General features: G+C 29.4%; 1 protein-coding gene across 2 annotated transcripts in view; it reads left to right on the forward strand.

Annotated features, from left to right (window-relative positions):
- The window catches only part of LOC112681749 (diuretic hormone receptor-like), an 80,160-nt gene that overhangs the window by 17,608 nt on the left and 47,069 nt on the right, over positions 1-15,483 (forward strand). The window contains exon 1 of one of the 2 annotated variants that reach the window (XM_025552053.1): positions 3,803-3,990. The exons of the other annotated variant lie outside the window; for it this stretch is intronic. The gene's annotated coding sequence lies outside the window, so the exon portion shown is untranslated. Of the gene's footprint in view, positions 1-3,802; positions 3,991-15,483 lie in introns of those variants that run through there. 2 annotated transcript variants of the gene reach the window in all.

The following is a 15,483-nucleotide window of genomic DNA, read 5'->3' on the forward strand; positions in this document are numbered from 1 at the left end:
CAATCTAGTCCCTGCAGTTTTTGATCGATTGTATATCCGTATTACCTACTTGATACGTTTCAAGTAGGTGCGTTTATCATCTAAGAAAAATGAGTTTCTCGAGGGAGAAAAAGGACGCACGAACACATTGAATCGTAAGACCAAATCAGTATTCCGTCCCGAGTTCAAAAGCATATAATTCGATATTCAATACATATATTTATATATTGCGAAAAGGTATGAAATTATTTGCAAACCAATAGAACTTGTACTATGACCGTGTACATATAATTATAGACGTTGTTATAGAGTATTCGCATACGAAACTCCCGAACAAGTTTATTCTTATTGGAGAAGTATGAAAAACGTTTTCACCAGTCACGTTTTAATTTTTCAATCTTTCATCGTCGTAGTGCAATCACCGGTTATTTTGAAATTTAAATTTTCCCAACAGACCGAAGTGTGAACCAAACCGTTCAAACTCATGACTCATCTACGGTTAACCGGATTGGTTAGGATTCAACATCCGTTTGCGCATACTTTGGTTTGTAAACATAAGTGATCGGTAATAATCAGAATGTTGCCTACAAGCGTACAGCGTTGACTTTTGTTACAAATCAGAAATGCCCGAATCGAACGAAACGTTTGGATTTTATTTTTTATTTTTAGCAAAATCGTAATATAATGGTTTATCGGATATATCGCACGTTGGACTCGTTGAATTTCGACGGACACAAGTGGTTAACCTTGCCACGGTTCTCGTTTTAATATTTTTACTGCACCGTGTAATATCCTATTAACGTACATCGCTGTGTACGTGTATATGGCTTAAGCGACGGTTGCACGTGTTTTTTTTTTTTCGAATTCCGACGTATAATTTCCTTGTTGACGGATGGGAAACGATTTCCGCCGAGGGTTAACGGAGAATACCGTGCCATCCTGTTGCAACATATATAACGATGATGGTAATAATTGTAATATTAATAATAATCAATAAAAACAATAATAATAATAACGATGGCAATGATAATGATAGTAGATGATAAAACAAGCTTTTCAAACGATCTTACAAGGAAAGGGTAGTGCAAGGCGCAGGTGCGTGTTGTACAGGTCCACGCACGTATGTTACGTACGTTTTTCGTATATTTCCGCGTAAACGTTGCCCAAAGTGGTCGCACGAATAGACGCGCAATGTACTAATCGAATTTCGTTATGCATGCACATGGTTAGTCGTTGCTGTACCGTCGTACGGTGAATTATAATTCATATTCGAACATAATGTACACGGGCATCCGTCGTTCTGCTGTGCAATACCGGCTATATAATAACCTAAGATGCAGATTTGTGTACTGCACGTTCGCATGGGCGGGTTATATCACTCACCAAGGGAGGGGCTAATGGAGGTTCAAGAATGTGGTTAGTTGTGTTTTAAAATTTTAAATTACAGAATATGTTTTTATACGAGTCCCTCATAAATGAGTCATGTTTTTCATAATAGTGACAAATTAATTATATTATTGGTATCAATTTTAATCTGAAACAATTTTAAAAATATATAGGTATGCACATATAATTAACAACAATAATGAGTTATTTATTTATAAAAAAAAAAAATATAAAATAGGTACCATATTCATCAATGACAATTGACGATATTTTATAATAATTATTAATATATCAGTATATCATAATACTTGGTTTTATAAAATAGCTACCTTAGTCCTAAAGAGGGACTAATGTCCCCTGAGCCACCCCCTTAAATCCGCTCCCGCGCGTTCACGCAATTCGTGAAAAACATTAAAATTAAAAATAAAAAACACACACACGCTATAATATACGCGCCTGTAATAATTATAATGATGTTATGCATGTTAGCACTGGCAGCGAACATTGCACGCACACGTGTGCGAATCTATAATTTCACGCGGAAATCTTGATGAGATTTATGATCTAAATAGAGGAATTCATGGTCAAACTGCCGATACGGTTGGGCAATCGAATTATAATAATTAAACTATGATAATTATAATATGATAAGCAGATGATTTACTCGTTTATCTCTGAATTGCTGTAACTGTACTCGGTTTTATCATTTTTTTTTCATACCGGTCCTATATGTGAATATTTAAACACATCGTGTGAAGTGATGAGTATTGCAACTGTATTATATTTTAAAGACTGAAGGGCCCCTTTAGGGAAACTGGAAAAATAACATTAACTCACAATTTTATATATATCATAATTACTTATTATTATTCGATAATGCAAAAGTATACTTGACTATCGACTCGTTTCCAAAAGTTAAAGCACCGATCGAGATGAGCTGGTTGTATTTGATCGCACAGAAACCGTTTCGAACCTGATCACCGACGGTTTCGTTTTCCAGACGGAACGATCGCTCGAAGAGAATAAAGCGTCACTAAACCCAATATCGTTAATACTCGTTAATACTAACGTGTATATCCAACATAAAAAATCAATTAATCACTTACCGTTGCACCAGATATAACCTATATCTAAATTACCATAGCTTCCGTATATTAAGAATTAATATCCATATTTAATATAAATACAACGACGAAATAATATTGAATGAAAAAATATAACATTGTATCACCTTGTATTTTATCAGTTATAGCCATTATAAGTATTATAAGAGCACCTTAGACATATTTATAAAATTAATTTTTTATTACATTCTCATTGGCGGCAAAAAAAGAACGAATAATTAAACTAGCTATTGAAGGTGGGTACTACATTGTATGGCTTATAGATTATACGTTCTACATGTTTATAATTATCAAATAGGTACATCGGGTATAAAAAATTAGATATATGCTATAACAATATAATATTATCTTCACTATTTATTTTCGTAAAATATGCATTTATGTAACATTGACGGTCAAAACAGTTTGTATTGTACACTTGGTCTTTAGTAATTTAAATATTTTTGAGGTATACAACTTACTAAGTTTATTTGCTTTGGTTTATTTTTATGGGCCATATCTCAAATCAATTACGTTCACTAGTTCTTGAATTTAAATTAAGTTTATATAAGAAAGGTAAATAAAATCAAAAGTTAAAAGTCACTTTTATTTATTTCATTTTCATTTTATTTTATTAACTAAAAATACAACTTATTTCAGAAGTTAAATGTAAAAAATTCACAAGTACATGTTTATCAACAGTGCTTAAATTAAAGTATAAATCCAAATTTAATAAACTGAAAAATACTCAAAATCTCAGAATAGTAACTCATCATATTCAATATTTTTTTTAAAAAAATGTAAACTATAAGTTATTTAACTTCAATGGAATTATCAAAGTAATTTTCTTGACTAAAATGTTCCTGTGAAATTACTGTATAACTATTTTAAACTATATCAAACTAATAAAAACTAACTTAAATTTCATCTAGTTGATTTTAATTTTTTAGGCTTAATATACAAAAAGTATATTATTTTAAGTATATTTTTAAATACAAGTTGATCGCTATATGAAAATATTCAGTAAGTTGACTGCATTAAACTGAGTATTCAAAAAATTAGGTGACACATGTGTTTACAAGTTTATTTACGTCAAACACATTACGTACATAATTTTCATATGATTTCCAACAGCCATTCATATATTATTGGACGATTATCGCGACCGTTTCCGCAAAGCAAACGAAATAATAATAGTGAGCGGCAAAGACCTTTTCGAGTCGGTTAACCTTTCACCGGTCCCATTTCCATACAAACGAAAAACGACCGTGTCATCATTATTTCAATATGGATAGCAACGATGCTAATGCATTGACGACTAGTTCAGTTGGCCGCGTTTTACGTGAGTTTTGAAATACGCTGATAATTGATTTAATATTATTTTTTATAACACCAAGAGACGAAAAACCGTTTGCAATCATTGTGTGACATTTTAAGTGTCTTGATAAACATCTCTTGGATATCAAACTCGTATCGAGAACGTATGAATGAACACTGGTCATTTGTACACGACTGCTCAAAAGTGAGTAGAAAAAAAAAATATAAATAAAAACGTACACTACTGCGCGATTCCTTACAAAAGAAATTGTTAACTACGATTCGATGCATAAGCCGTAAAAACAATGAACATTTATTATTATGTATTCTGTACGGAGAAAAACGTTCGTTAGCGCATTCGTTTTTATTTATTAGACATTTACGTTTAAATACACGACTTTAAAAATTTATTACCATAGAGTTTATATGTATACCAGTCATGGCAATGTATATTTACATACTGTATGTACATACTATTACGTTATCACGGTCTTGAGTTATAATTTTTTTTCGTTTTTGATTTGTATGTATATATAAATATAATAAAAATTGAATACTCTTTGTATTTTATGTTCGGTTTATTAGACGCAACAGCTTTTTAGATTCCCATGCTCTGAAAATAAAAATAAATCTTAAACATTTTATTCACATTCTATTGAACATAATACAGGTCTTAAGAATACAGAATCTCAGTATTGATAAATTATTATCATAAATTAAAGTAAAAAACCTAGAATATCAGTATCGATTTTAAGTGCTGTTTTTATTTTCATTTTTCACAATTATAGGGTGAATAAAAAGTTGGAAATATATGATAAATGCTTCGACTCTAACTTTCATGAAAAACTGTTCAACATATTATTTAATTTAATTTCTATTCTTATAAATAAAATGACAAATATTGACTCCAAAATTATGATTATACCTATATGAACTTATTAATTAAAATATTTACATGCGATTTTGAAGGTTTTGGCTACCTCAAGTCAGTCATATATGTATATATTCATTACATTTTATAAAAATATAATGTTTATTTTAATAAACATAGATTATGAAATATAATATGATTCAATGAACAACTATTTGAGCTTTAACGAAATTTTGATGAGTGATCAAAACAAACCCAGCCTATAAGAATGTTTAATAGTCAATTTAGTTTGATTTGACTCACATATCTCAAAAAAAAAAAAAGAAGAAAAACTGATGTAAGTGAAGTTGGCCACCCTAAATCAAGCTAGAGACTCCGAACCTTTACAGACATTTTGCAATTAATTTGCTATAATTTGTTATGTAGTTTTCAGAATTTGTAAAACTATGATTTTTTTTAGAAATTAAGATAATCGTTTAAACACGAGAATTTTACTACTTCAACAAATTTTTCATCAAGAACAAAGTGTTACAAATGTAAAATTCATTGATTCAAGGTGCAATGTTTCATTTATTCTAATTAATTTATTAAAAACTGCATCTTCTGCCATCGAAAGTATTGAATGCCCAAGAACAGAATGCAAGAATAATAGAAGGAAAATTTGCAGTCAAATAATTATATTGAAAATGAAACATTATTTTTCCAATTTTAAAAATGCTCTGAATCAATATTTATCAGAATCACACTATACACGTGTTGAAGATAACTACGATGGAATAATAACATCTACAAGAGTAATTGAAAATCATTTATTTATTAAAACTGATATGGTAGCTGATGGACATCAATTTTCATTAAATTATTTTATGTGATCATTCTGATAAATAAGTTTAATAATGCATCTTTATTCTTATAATATTTATAAATATATTATTGTTTTATAAATTACAGCTACCAATTAAGAACTTATAAAATAAATTAAATTATTAAAACATCAATGTTCAGCTTATTCACATATAATTACATTAAATGTTTAATTTGTTCATTGTAGGTATATTCTTCGAGGAATAGTTGGATATAAGTCCATTATACCGCGTATGTAAGACGATCAGATAGATGTTGGGAAATACATAATAATGATTTAATTCAAAAAATTCAAAAAAATTCAAATCCTGAAAGAATTCATATAAATCCACATTTAATTATATATGTGAAAATCTAAAATTGTTTTTTTTAATAATTATTTTAAGTTAATCTTAAATAAATATAAGAAATATTTAAAAAACTAAATTGTTTGTGATATGTTTGTTAATGATTTATGATTAAAAAAAAAAAAAAAAAAAAATGTAATAAGAAAAAGAGTAATAAACAATCTATAACTTAATTTATTGCTTGAATATAGGATAATTTTTAAAGATCTTATATGATTTAATTCTAAAACAGAGTTAAAAAATAACTAGGAATTTTATCATAAAGTATTACTACAGTTGAAAAGTAATATTGGCTTTTTTGACAAAATTAAGTTTACTTCAGATTTAATGGAAAAAAATATAGAAATAAGACATCAAAAATGATACTTAAATTTATTTTAATATTAAACATTTTGAAAATGGGGGAGGGACATAATAGGAATTATTTGAAAATTATGAGTTTATTTTCTTCAAAATGTTTTACATTAAATCTTAATAAAAACATTTTTTAGTCTTTCAGAATAAATTTAAAATTAATATATTATATACACAGTATGTATGTTATAAAATTATTGAGTGTGTTCAATCACTTTTCTATTTAACATTTTCAAATTCTGAGTAAAAGTGGAATTTATTTGAATTACAAAAGGATTGATTTAATTTGTGTATACAATTTTGACCAGAAAGAGTGCTCTGAGACTTAAAAACCTAGAACTCTCCAAATTAATCTAAAACACTCTGATCGGATGAGAAGGTATATGTAAAATTGTAATCATACAAGTGTTTTTACTTGATAACTAAGAAATATAATAATATTTAAATTTAATTAATTTAGATATGCCCCTTAACTTCTTTCATGGAGCTCTAGGGCTCCACGGAGTACAGTTTGAGAACCACTGATTTAATCAATTATAACCAAATAATTTTAAATTTTGATTATACAAACCGCCAAAAAAACGTTGATGTACGAAAATGTGAAAAAAATAAAATCAATCAATTTTGTTTAATCTCTATGAATAATTATTATTACAAAATGGTTTTATTTTCTTGCTTTTTACATATTTTTCAAATATTATCATTGGGTCCTATTATAGGTTAGAGCTATGAGCCCGTGTGTTTGATACACGCAATATACACGGTTATTGCAGCACTGATTCTGATATGTTATGAATATAGAAATAAATAAAATTTATTGTAATATATAAATTATTGTTATATTGAACATCCGAATATTTTCAGCATCTTACAACGGGAAATATTCTATGAATCTAAAATATATATATTTTTGTAAATATTAACACTCATATTTAAATATTACATTTTCTTCATATCTCTAAATGTATTACACTAAACCACTAAGGCTTTTTTTAAATTATCAACATCTGTTGAAGTTATACAAGCGTGATTAAAGTATACCAAGTCAAAAATGTTTTCTTGGAAAAACCGCGGGTATGCAAATTCTAAAATTTACATAGCAAACCATAGCAAATTAATTTCAAAATGTCTGGGAAGGTTTAGAGTCGCTAGTTTAAAATTGGGGGGCTGTGGTAAAGTTGGCCCCTCGAACAGAAAGTATGAATTTCCGGAAAAAGCGTGGGTATGCAAATTCTGAAAACTATATAGCAAATTATAGCAAATTAATTGCAAAATATCTGTGAAGGTTTGGAGTCGCTAGCTTGATTTAGGGTCCAACTTCATGCACATGAAAAAGTGTTGTGTTTATTTGATTGCCAAATCGTAGAACAATATTTATTACAATAAAAAATACAATCTTCGTCTATATTTTGTCAGATACTTTTCAATATCTTCCTTTAAAATTAACTAATTTATTGTGTAAAATAAATGTTCAATCATTTTAGATTCTGGGAAAATTACTAATATTTCTATTTATATTTCATATGATATTGTGTTTCTTCGCTTAACACATTTCGTTGCAAGAAAAAATAAAAATACTATATGCATAGTTGCATATATATTCTATTCAAATACAAATTTACATTTTGTTAACAGTTTTACATTCAAATAGCAACACTTTTTAACAACGATAAATATAAACATCCTTGAAATAGATTTTTTTTTTTTTTAATAAGAAAATATTTACATAATATATTTAATGCAAGAATGCACCAATTTACATTATTTGAAAATACTGCATTTATCGATCAACATCATTCTTATATTATTTTTTATTTTTAATGAATGGTAATAGATAAATTTATTTTTTTATGAAATATGAATACAAAATTAAAAACTTTTGTAATCCAAAAAATAATTTTCACAAATGTACATAAAAAAGTTTTGTTCAACTAAACATGGTTGAGTTTATAAGCGTACGCAAAATATGAAAAACTGCACCAACATAATTACTCATGTTTCAAACCATATGGAATAAATATTTGATACAAATATTATGTCTATTAATTCGATTTTAAATTATTAAGGAATACTATACTGTTTTCAATTTAATTTTTCTAAAAATATATGTAATTAGGCTGAGGAGAAAAGATTGAAAAGCGTCGAATAATTTAATAGCTGATTATATTTTAACGGTAAATATTTCAAAAATAGTAGTCAAGGCCATATGTTATAGAGCAATAGGCATGGGAAATCAACGCAATAAAAACATATTTTAATTTGAAGTTCAATGAATTATTTCTATATTTGATTGAATATTTTATTTTATAAAATTATTACTGATTCATATCGCCTAAGACGGAATTATAAATGCTATTTTTTAAAAATTATTAGTCAGAATACAAAATTAGGTTTTTTTGTTTAATATTTGTACTGGAAAACAGCATGTACCGAGAAAACTTAAAACTGACCTTTTTAAAACACTAACCTTGTTCAATATCTGGTTTTATTAGATCTTTTATGACTTTTAGCACGGATTTATAACCCTAAAGCTGGTCCCATACGACTCATGTAAAAGACGAATAATCGTCAATCGTGATGCTTTACGAGTCGTGTAGGAGTTTAATCGTCAAGTAAGACTATTATAATAACTGTTAAAATATAAAAACAGCATAGTTAATAAGACTTTTCAATCATCTTTCAATATAATTATTTAATTGTCATAATATTTATATAGTTGTATATTTTAAGTTCAAAGCGTAATAATGAAACTACCAATATATTACACGTCATCAATAATAAAACAATTTTCTTTCTTTTTTTTTTTTTTTTTGGCCCTGGGGAGGGGTTTGAACCCGGGAACCCCTCCTCCCCGTATGTACGCCACTGATTAGAGTCTATTTATATTATCCCTTTTATCATTAAAATAATTGTAATGAATAGACAAAAAAAAAAATAATAATTATAATTCACTATAAAAAAACCGATTAAATGAGTCGGAGGTTTTATCTTTTATAATTTTTTTAGATATATTTATTTTTTATATTTTTTATTTAACAATGAATTATACAACTATACAATTAATCACGACAAATAAAAATTAATAAAAGATATTTTTTATTTTAACATGGAAATTTACACGATATACGAGGTTTCCCAATTAAGCTACATATTTTCAATACTAAAGAGGAATAATTTTAATAAAGGGGGTTTCTTAGAGAAAGTCTGGCGGTTTGTATGGGAAGGCCAATAAATGGAGTGTAAGAGTGAGATAGTACGTAGATTAAAATTAATTAAAAATTTGTGTAGTTTGCGACCTCGGGTGTCGGTAGTGTTATTATCCCAAAGTAGGTTTTTTGAATAGAAGTCGCCTCCTATAACATGATTTTTATTGAGATAAGAAAATAAACTATTTAAAATGTCTTTGTTGATTGGATTTCTGGGAGGGAAATATGCAACAACAATGAAAGTGTTTGTTTTGTTAATGTTAATTTGAATATTCGAACTTTGTATTAATTGGTTAGCAGTCGGGTAACTGATACTGTTTTTAATATTATTATGTATAAAGGTCTATTCACACATATCAGTGTCACGAGACGGTTCAGTTCCGGGAAGTAGGGTCAGTCTCAGTCTTGGAAAATAACGTTTCGCTAAATTTATATTGCGTCATCTACACTCATCAGTTTTCTATCCGAATCCAATCCGTCAGTATCCGTTCAGTCACAGATCTGAGAACTTTTGAATTCTCGTCAACGATATTTTTTGTTTTGACGGACGGCAATTGTAGGCGAAATGGATGACGAACAACTTATCGAATGTGTTTGACACTAAGAAGTACTGTACGATCTTTCAAAAATGTTTGGACAAATATTGTGTCAAGAACTCTCCTTCACTGTCTCTTTTTTTTACCATGCCTTGTGCACCCACTTTTGTTTCTTCAGAGTCTTATTCTCTTCTTCTTCGGTTTCCTCGTCCAAAATGATCACGATAATACATCATTCTTCGTTATTGCAATTTGCCATATTCACGTTGTAATTTTAATATTATCAAATTAAATAAACAAAAATATACAACAATTATTTAATGCGTTATGTGTAAGTGCGTGTTTGATACAACAGTCTCAATTGACCCGATTTCTCGCAACTGACCGGTCTCGGTGACAGATATGTGTGAAATACACTTGACTGATCAGTCAAAATCGTCGGTGACTGTCTCTGATCGGATACGTCACCGTCTCGCGACTGATATGTGTGGATAGAGCTTAAAGATTTCTGATTCACCGTGACCTGTGCCGTTGGGATGGTCAGTTCGGATAGTAGAGTAATTTGGAAATAATAGGGTTTTGTTGGGTGTAAGGGATGATGTAAGGGATGATTCGGGGTTAGACTGAGAGTTACTCCATTGGGATTGACCAAGTAGGGGAAAATTGTTATCATGGATGGTGTTGGTTTTTATTGAAGCTATGGTGGTATCTTGAGTTTCAATTGACCTGTCAGGTTTCGTTAGTATTCGACCTTTTTGAATACTTTTAAATTTGGGACATTCTTTGTAAGATGCTAGGTGGGCCATATTGCAAAGAGCGTATGTTGCTGGGGCATTAACGTCTTTTTGATATTCATTTAATAGGTGGATATTACCATATTTTGCACATCTGAGCGTATGATGAAGTTTTGGTATGGTCGTAGTTTTGACATCTTAAACATTGAACTGGGTTTTTTTTTTAGTTGTGGCGCTTAAACTTTAATTTTGGTATAGCATATTGAATTGACTTAATGTCAAAATATTGTAAATGTTTTGATTTGATAGTGAGGGCTCCTGGTCCATAAAAAATAGGGAAAGTGGACTTTTAGTTTTGTATTGGAGACAATTTGTAATTGAACGAGTGGTGAAACCAAGAGTATTAAGTTCTTTTTTAATGTGGTTAGTTGGTGTGATATGATGGAGGTGGCAAATCAATACTAGGAAAGCTTTTTCCTCATTTGATTGAAAGGTATGAAAGTTCATAATATTTTTTTCTAGTAGTTTTATAATTTTTCTGTACGCATTTGTTAAATACGTTATGAATTTTAAACCAGACAAAGAACTTTTAGTGTTAACCCATTCGGGGTCAGTAAGAAATTTGATTTTTTTTGCAAAATTCAAAGTAGTCGATATTATCTTTTAAATATATAGGCGGTATTGTGGTTGGGACGTTGGTGTTTTCTTGGGATTGTATTTCAGCTTTATTTAGTTTAGTTTTTTTGTTTCCAGTGAAAACTAAGAAATGATTCTGACTTAGAAGAAAACTTGTTTTTTAAATTTATAGTTTTGGTGAATTGGGTAATTTCATCAGTACCGTTTGCCAATTATTTGGGCTGACGTTGTTATTAATTATTTTTATTGGAAAAACTGACATGTTATTTCTAAAAGATTATTGATGATTAGGAGATAGTGCTGTATATTTGTTAATTGAACTCATTTTTCAAAGTTCGACTTTTTGATTTGTAAATTTGGTGGGTAAATTATGCAAATTAATATAATCATATCACTTGAATAATAACGATGTTGATTCTCTTAATGACTTAGATGAAGCATGTTACTGAGTACTGTACGTTTACTCGCTAGGAGTGCAGACATAAAAAAGTGATTTTATTTTCATATGTTTCAAAATAAATTTAAATAATAACTTTAATATTTCAGAGTTACATAATAATTTCAAAGATTATTGATAATATAATATAAGCAATTTTATTTTTGATCAAAAGTTAATCATATTGGATTTAATCAATGACGTTTAAATTTCAAAGCACCAAACTATGTGTATAATTAAGCCATAAGTTATAATATTATGCAAAATAGTTTTCCTTTAACATAAATTATCAATTTGAATAACTATTTAAAATATGTAAATGATTTGTTATACAAAAATTTATCATATGTTTTATGAATATATATACATGGTGGGGCAGTGAATCGGGAGATTTTAAAATAACTATAAAAATCAACAAATATGTTTTTAACAAATGTATTTAAATAACTTGAAAGTACATAAAATATCATTAAAAAAGTGTTAATTTGTTGTTTAATTTTTATAAATTATATCCGCAAGATGGCATCCATTTCAAAGCAAGCATTCTTCAAGGCGTCTTTGAAAACTGGTCATGACGTTTCGCAGAATTTCTGGGGAAATTTGTGTCACCTCTTCTCGTATTTATTGTTTAAGATCATCAAGTGTCCTTAGTGTTATTTGGTATACTCTACTCTAGATATACCTCTACAGAAAAAAATCACAGGCCATTAAATCAGGTGAACGTGGGGGCCATGGAATATTCTCATTTCGAGAAAGTACACAGTTAAGAAACAAATCTTTCAGAATATTCATACTCACTCAGCTGTATGACTCGTAGCTTCATTTTGCTGAAAAAATCCAGTCACTCTATATTGAACAATTTGTGGAATAAAAAAATGTTGCAACATCTGTGAATTAGTGATGGGCGATTTAAATCGATTTTTTGAGTCAATTTATCGATTTTAAAATCGATTTAGCCTAGCCGATTTTATTGTTGAATCGATTTTTTTTCCTCGATTTTTATCGGCCAATTTAGAATATTATATAGTAGTAGATCCAAATTTATCGATGGTAGCTACTTCGGTACCTTCTGAGCGTCTCTTCTCTAAGGCTGGGCAGATAATGACCGAAAGTTGTAACCGATTGTCTAGTGATATCCTCAATAAACTTATATTCCTTGGATCTCTCTCGGAAAATGATTGGCATTTAGAATAAAAGTGTGAAAAGTGAATAATTTAATTTAAATAATTAAAATTCAAATGACATAGATAGCTCTTTTGAGTCATACAAATGTATAATATTACATATTAAATATTATTCATTTCATTATTTACATTACATTTTAAGTATTTTAAAAATTGTATATTTTCAAATGTATCAATAATAATTATGTATTGTTAATAACAATGAATTCTTAAAAATATTTGTATAAAATATGTATGTACATTGTATATTAATAAATAAATAATAATAAATAATAGTTGTATTGTACACTAGCATGTAATGTTTATAATTGTTCTAAATATCTAGTTAGATTAGGGTTAGGTTGGTTAGGTTAGGAGTTAGGTTAGGTTAGGTTAGTTGGTTGGTTAGGTAGGAACGCAGTAATGAATTACTGCGTTCCACAATTCCACCTTTGTATAGCATGCTAAATTACTATCAGTGCGAAGTATTCCCTGTCCCTCTTGATTTCGGGTCATGTTTATTGTCTATATGATGGAAAGTGTTGTAGTCCGAGGTTGACGAGGCTACATCAATCATAGAGGAATTCGTATACACTTCAATGAACAGGGAGGAAAGGAATATGCCTTAATTTTTTTTACTCAGTTTTATTGAAAACATTTTTAGAAAAAATATTGATTTAAATTGAAAAATCGATTCATTTTGGTCAATTTTTAACTCGGTCGATTAATTTCGATTTAAATCGATTCAAAAAATCGATTCGACGACGTAAATTGCCCATTACTACTATGAATATTACTCTGAATTTACAGTGATTGCCGTTCTTGAAAAAATACGGCCCTATGATTCCTGAAGAAGATAAAGCACACGAAACCGTTACTTTAGAAGAATACAGTGGTCTCTGGTGGAGTTGACGAGGGTTTGTGTCACTCCAGTATCTAAAGTTTTGCTTATTGACGTATCTGGATAGGGGAAAATGAGCCTCGTCACTCATCCATAAATTATGGACCATATCTTCATTTTCATTAATCAAAGCTAAAAGTTGTTCATTAAAACGTCTTCGACTGACATAATCATTTTCTTGAGAGCTTGAACCACTTGAATTTTGTAGGGATGATAATGAAGATCATCATATAAAATTCTCCTAACGGTTTGGTTTGATAATCTTAGTATAGCGCTATGACGACGATCTGACCGACGGGGGCTTCTTCCAATAGCTTCTCTAACTCGTTCAATATTCTCCTGAATTCGAGTATTTCATTTTCTTCCACCTCCCTTTTTAATTGTTGTGCCACTCTGTTCGAAATTGTTCACCCATAGTTTTATTGCGTGGGCTGACGGCACTGAGCGATTACGATTAATGCCGAAATGAGCGCGGAAACACGCTGAGCTACCGTGAACTACAGCTGTTTAGATAAAACGCTTTTACAGCGAACGCACGTCGTCGTGCGGTCCAACGATTCATGATAACTAAACGCTTATTTATGGAGAACATAATTTTATAGTTGTAGTACGCACATATCAATTAAAGGGTTTTCCGTAGTTGTTTTAAAATCGCCCGATTCACTGTCTCACCGTGTATATGTATATACATTCCGAAATGTATAAACTTAACATACTTGTTCAGTACTTGCATAAATTACCGTAACTTAAATTAATCTTAATTTAAAATTAAAGGAATTGGTACAGTGAAAACTGTTTAAAGCGGACCCTTAACAAAACGGAAAACTATCCAATACGGAGTTTTTCTATGGTCCCGGCACGTTTTTATAATTTTATGTAGACATTGAATCTTAATAAAACGGAACCTTCTTAACGCGGAAACGGAATGATTTTGTAAGTCCCGTGCAAGTAAAAACCTTGCATAAACCGGAAAAATGGCGCACGCGTGTGTACTATAAACCAAAAATAAGGTACAAAATGTAGATGAGCGTATGTACAATGTACATCGTTTACAATAGTGATAGATAAAGAAGATAAAATTGTTCTATACATATTCGTACAATATATGTACATACAATGCATATTATCGCATAAACGATACGATCTTTCTTCTTTGTAACTGTGAAACAGTTTTACACCAACAGTCGTATGTACACCTTTAATTTTATCTTCTGTTGATCGTATTAAATATTAAAATACCAAAATATAACACAGAAGAAAAAATAGCAGCAACCGTGACAAAACAAAAAATTCTTCATCATTTTTGGATATTCTAAATGTTTATACGTCATATTTAACTGCCTTAGTATGCAGGGACGGCGCGAGGGGATGGGCAATAGGGGCAGTTGTCCAGGGCCCCACGCTTTAAATTATAATTAAAGCCCCGCGGTTCTGATCTAACTGAACTTAAAATATTTTATTAATATAAATATTAAGACCCATTATTTATTCTACCCAAGGCCTCGCAAACTCTAGCACCGTTACTGTTAGTATGTAATATGTAATAAAAAACCTATATTCCAGTTTAAATTTAATGAAATGTAAGACCTATATTTTAGTTAAATTTTAATGAATTATATTATTTAAAACAATAATTTGAAAAAATATTCT

This window comes from Sipha flava, unplaced genomic scaffold (genome assembly GCF_003268045.1).
Source record: "Sipha flava isolate LNK unplaced genomic scaffold, YSA_version1 196_pilon_pilon, whole genome shotgun sequence".
NCBI classification, from domain to species: Eukaryota; Metazoa; Arthropoda; class Insecta; order Hemiptera; family Aphididae; genus Sipha; species Sipha flava.